This window comes from Mauremys reevesii, linkage group 10 (assembly GCF_016161935.1).
Source record: "Mauremys reevesii isolate NIE-2019 linkage group 10, ASM1616193v1, whole genome shotgun sequence".
In the NCBI taxonomy this organism is placed as follows: Eukaryota; Metazoa; Chordata; order Testudines; family Geoemydidae; genus Mauremys; species Mauremys reevesii.
In genome coordinates this window covers 59063480-59069728 of record NC_052632.1, presented here as the reverse complement: position 1 = coordinate 59069728, position 6249 = coordinate 59063480, and positions in this window count along the sequence as shown.

The window sequence follows — 6249 nt, the reverse complement described above, 5'->3', positions numbered from 1 at the left end:
GTACTGTGAAGCCCTTACTCTCATTGATGAGCATTTACTCTCTCAGACAATCTCATGTAACTGTTCACCAAAGGGAGTCAAGAGTCCACAGTTCAGCCCTAAGGGACGTAGAATGTGAGTAAGGCTGGCAGAAGCCAGCTCTTAGTATTCATCTATAAAATGGGCACATTGTTTATTGAAAGAATTAGATCCTGAGAAAGGATATCAAACTTTTAAAAAACTTTTATTTAACATAGTTGACTACGTTGTGGTGGTTTTTAATTGCTTGGGGATTTCAGCACTGAATCGCTGATATCCTTTTTTATATCTTCCTTTTAAATTCTGAACATGTTTAATTGGTATGTTGTGTAATTAATTGCATGTCTATTGCAATATGGTGTTTACTTACAAAACACTCTGGGCCATGTCAGTGATTAACCGCTTTCTCTTATGTCTATCTAAGTGCTAATTAAAAACAAATATGCTATACCTTTTGTACAAGGACATACACAAAAGTAGAGCATGAAGTCATTGCTGTCTTTTCTTCACTGAATTGTACAAGCTGCAACTAATATTGGGTTAGAGGAAATGCAGATAATGGACTGAAAACAAAAAAAGCGACAAAATAAAAATGCATGAACTCTCTTCATGCCTATGTAGATTTTAACATACGCACACCTACCCCTCTACAGCTTATGTAGGTCTAAAGAAACAACCTGTGACCAATAAATCAGAAAGCTGGGTATCTTCTGCTTACTATCATATTCTGCCAAACAATTATACAGTGAAATGTTCTAACTGCACTTTGATTTTAATGTTAAAACCCATTTCCATAATTCCACTGGATCTTTACAACACAGTTTAATATTTGCCAATGAAGCAAATGAGCTGCAAGTAACATTCACAGATGGTTCATGTTTTCCATTAAGTCTGCTAGCTAAGATTTGCTTTGTTTAAAAAAAAATTATAAATGCTTTGCACAAAGGAACATGAACTGAAAGCTTGGCCAAATCTGTAAATTGCAACCTATAAACTAGTGCCTCTCAACATTTTCAGGTAAATGAAAAACTCTCATTACTAAAAGAATTGCTTATTTTTCATACAGAGGAAACTGAAAGCTCAGTCAAGTAAGGAATTTCATGCCAACTATATGTTTCCCCATGTAATTGCAGAGTGGTATAGGGTTAAAATTTGGCTGTGCCTTGAGTTCATGTTTACTGTCACATGTGAGAATAGTTCAGACTAACTTGATCAAGGATGGATCCCTTGATAATTACCTGTTCTGTTCATTCCCTCTGAAGCACCTGGCATTGGCCACTGTTGGAGGACAGGATACTGGGCTAGATGGACCATTGGGCTGAACCAGTATGGTTGTTATGTTCAAACTACCAGTAGTTTGTCTTTAACATGGAGTTTGTTTGCGTGTTAATTCTAGATTAGGCAAAGAGACAAAGAACAACATAGTGCAACTTTTAAGAATAAATCTGGCAAAGTTCCACACTGGAGATGAATTTGAGAATTATATCCTAGAAGGAAGTTGGACTGATTGTATAATACCTTACAGTGTATATAGGATGGGGGGGGGAGGAAAATATTTATGAGACTCTAGATTGAAGCTATCAGTTTACTACAGGGATTAGAGAACACATAGTAGCCACCCTCACTTTCCTGGTTTAGGATCCAATCCTCCAATGTGCTGGGCTCCTCAGGTCAACAATTTTAATGGGAGTTGAGGGACTCAGTGCTTTGAAGGTGGTGTTTAGTACTTCAAAGGACTGGGAACAGTGTTCACAGTATCCGTTCTGGCCTCTACTTTCATCCATTGTAGGTTGAGGATATTGTTCTACTCCTGTGTTACGTTCATCTCATGTATACCTGGGTAAGTCTAGAGTTGCTAGTCAAGGAATATGGTGAGTGTTGAGCTATTGCTTATTTAAAAAAAAAAAACCATTACACAGACCTTTTGCATAGGGAGGGATCTGTCTCCTTGTTTATCAGATTCCTTTCTATTATGTGATCTATATATTTACCAGTGTGTTTTCAATATTTTATTACTGGTAGAGGTGGTGTCCTCCTGACATGCTAACCAGTTTTAAATGTATCGATCCCCTGTTCCAAGAGCAGCTATTGATTGATTAAACTATACAGTGGGAGGGAAAGGAAAATAAAGGTTAAAGCAATGATGATCTGTAAGCTGCATGTGTGTTCAAATACTCACCGTAAACTAATCTTCCCAAGCATTGTTGAATGCAAACTCCTGCTCTTAGTTCATTATTGCTATTAGAAAATGGTAATAGGTGCCGAGATGTAAATAAAACATCTTTAGGTGACACAGAACTGCAGTAGAATGACTATATTTTCTATTAATGCCTTGTTGGCAGCAAGTCACAGTGACCTCCTTCTATCTGACCTGCCCTGTTTTATAATTTATTTTTTACTGTTAACACAATGCTGGGAATGAGTGTTTTTGTAATTCCCACTTTCGACTTTGCCAGTGCTGCTTTTTACTCACGCATTGAAAATATTTTTTTCAATAGCTTGTTCCCTTTAAAGTGTATGATGACTATACACAAACCAGGAAAACCAGCTGTGCATTGCATATCATTTATGCTGTATTACAACATAAGCACCAGGGAAATCATGCTGTTTGCCACTAGTGTTGAACTGCTGTTACTGAGAGTAAATCTCTGACCATTTTGATACATGCCCTATAAATAATGTTGAAGATATTCAAGAAGACACATTCAGCAAGTAGGCTTCTAAGCAAAAAGCATAACCTTTTTCCTATTCAGTACAATAACTTATTGAATTGGAAATGACCATAGGGACAGTTGATGTTTTTCAAAATTCAATGTTTTGATTAAATTTTTCAACCAAAAAAGAAAATGGGCTTTTTTTGCACATATTCCCTCACCCCCCATTTTTAAAGTAGTTTTAGGATTGATGTTTAGATGAACTGCCACATATAAGTTAATTTACTCTCTTTATTCACCAAGAGAGAAATGCTGGGTCAGAAGTCAATGGGATTTTTGCCACTCAATAGAGGCCAGGATTTTTACACCCAAGTTTGAAATTTACCCCACACAAGGAATCAGCACAAAACACACGTACAATTTAAGTCTCATTTATGCCCTTTGTTGAACCTAATCCATTATTTTTTCCCAGTTATTTCAGCTTTATTCTTCTACAAAAGGTTGTAGGTTGTTTTTTTTTTTATATAAAAACACTGCATTTTTGTTGCTGTGCTGATCCCAGGATATTAACGAGACAAGGTGGGTGAGATAATATCTTTTATTGGACCAACTTCTGTTGGTGAAAGAGAAGCGTTTGAGCTTTCTGAAGAAGCGCTCTGTGTAAGCTGGAAAGCTCATCACTCGCCAACAAAAGCTGGTTCAAAAAAATATATAATATATAACACCGCATTCACCTTGTGTCTATTTTTTGTATTAAAAACGTTTCATGGGAACATAGGAATTCCCACACCCAATCAGATCATTACACTGGTCAGTCTAGTATCCTGCCTCGGACAGTGGTCAGTACCAACTACAGGCAATCAGTCACATCACGCAGCTACAGGATAACTAGCTGAAAAAGAATGTGCACATCAGGGACCACTGCAACGTACCTTATCCCCAAAATACCTGTGAGCCTAGCACCCCATCCACGGCCTGCATTACCTCAAATCACTGAGCATCATATTGACACAGTGATACACACTCCGCATAACCTCTCTGCCACTCTGTACAAACAGTTATGGAGATACTGTCCCTATTCTGAAGGGCTTACAGTCTAAGAGCCTGAATCTGCACTGGGATCTGCTGGCCTGGAGCCCTGTACCCAGGCTAGGTTGTGGGGCAGATAGGAATAGTTAGCATCTACTCTACTCTATCATAATTTTGTTTAAAAAAATTGACAGTAAATTGCAGACATGTGATTGTTCAGTTGTCCCTCCTCCTCTGTATGTCAATGGTTTTACTAAGCCCCAGTCCTGTTTCAGAAGCCCACTGGCAAAGGGAAAGGTGTCCATGATAATGGATCCCAAAGAAGAATTGAGACCTGAGAAGGCAGGGGGGATGGTCATTAGAATATTTTCATTAGAGTGTGTGTGTATACAGTGGCTGTTAAGGTTGGTATTAGAATTGTTGATGTAGCCTTATCAATCAATTATTTCAGTTTGTCATCTCTGAGTTTCATTAGTAACGTATCTGTAAGGATGGTCATTCCTTCTATTTCTCCACCTTCTAACATTCATATTGTTGGTGACTAGATGTCATCCAAAACGAGCCCATAATATGGAACAAGAGCCTAAATGGCATTACTCAGCTAGAGACAGAGTGATAAGGTAGATTTTTTTTTTGGAGTGCCCAGATAGACCACCTCAGCCATCATCTTTCTTCAGTTTTTTAAACTGTAATTTTTTCTATTTTCTAAGCACCTGCAATAACTCCTTTTAGGTATGTTCTTCTCTGCAAGTTTGACTCTCACAGCCAGCAGCAGCAGTGCAATCTGTGCCACAAGTTAGTCGAATTTTCATTCATGACCCATTCTCTCAGTTTAAGATCAGGGTTCTTTGGTTTTGACCCTATTTCCCTCTTGAATAATCTGGTACTCAAATAGAATCCTCTTAATTGGTACCCCCGCTCCCTCCTGAAAACAGAAACATACAATTAAGCTATTCTAGTCAGGTTCTTGCACAGAACCATTTCATGGATACCTGGTTGCCTTCTGTTGTACTGGTAGATAGTTCTGCTTAATAACTTTACTTTAGAAGCAAGCAGACTACAAATTATTAACACATTAAAATAAAAAAAAACTCAGTGACAGTGGCATCTGGCCACTGCTGGAGACAGGATCTGGATGAGATGAACCACTGGATTAGCTGAGTGGTTTGGCAGTTCCTGTGTTCCTAATAGAGCTGGCAAATCACTAAAGTGAACAAAAAAAACAACAACCACACAGCAGGACATTATTCAAGCAAACACCAATTTACAACTGTTTGTTATTGGAAGAAATTTACTCCTCTATCCAGAGGGCTAGCACTAGGCTTATATTCAACTTAAATACTACTTAAGGTCTTTTAAGAGGTCTTAGTCCCTCAGAACAGCAGTGAAATTCCCCATACTGTGAAGAGGTATTTTGTTTATGCATTGCTCAATTAAAATACATTACAGTGATCAGGTTCCTTTGCAGTGTCCTTTTAATAAAGAGCACCAGAGAACACCCCCATCATGGCCCTGCAGGTGCCTCACCCCAGTACTTCCAATCAATTACCAAAATCAGATTATTTCCAATACCCCTCACCCCTTGCTTCATAGTCTGGTTTATTAACTCTCTTTACAAAATACAAAGCCTTGTTTAATCCTTTAAATTCACTCTTGCTCTGGGTCCACATAAGAATCCTGTATGTTTCCTTTCCCCCTGCTGAGACCTCCTCCTGGAGCTTGGTCATACTTCAAATAGTCCTTCTGTCTCTACTTAAGACTGGAGTGCCAGCCCTCCTCCTGGAGTTGGAGGATTCAGGCAGGTATTAATTCTCTCCTTAAGAAAGGAGTTCCCAGCTCTGCTGGGAGGCGGGTTACATTTTAGGCCAGCTGTAGGGTCTCAGACAACTTCAGCTCCAGCTAGCCCTTTGACCCCAGTTAGGACAGTTGTCCTCAGACAAGGAAAGCTTAGCATGCAAAGCCTCTCAGAGTGACATCACCCCTATTGTTGTGAGGGAGGAGGCCTCGTATATGCTGGACCCCCTCCCAGAGCTCAGCCTAATTGGCTGGGAGGGAAGGGAGACTCCCTCCACCCATTCTGCAAGGCTCCTAGCTCTAGGCTCTAAAAGAAACAGTAACAGGTTTTCCTCCCTAAGCACTACTCATTCCCAAGACTGCTTTCTCTCTATCAATATATCATATTTCCTAGATCCTTGCATCCATGAGATGTACCAAAGTCTTAAAGGGTCACAAGATGCAAGAGATGTGACCTGCCTCCTAGCCGCTAGTACTCTTAATGGGGCAGAGTACCCTTTAACAGTCCAACAAGCAGACATACCATTCAACAGGGTGCTGACTAATCCCATTGTACCCCTTTTCTCACTAACTCTTTGAATTTCCTATGTACTTGTTATGTCCCTGCTTTTATACCATCTTTTTAATCAGTGCAAACCTTATTTTCCATTAGCACTAGGAACAGAGAAACTGAGTCAGTCAGCAAAAAAAAAATTAAAATAAATGATCTGCTCCCTCACTCTTCAGCCTTCCACTACACTCATATGTGGTGATT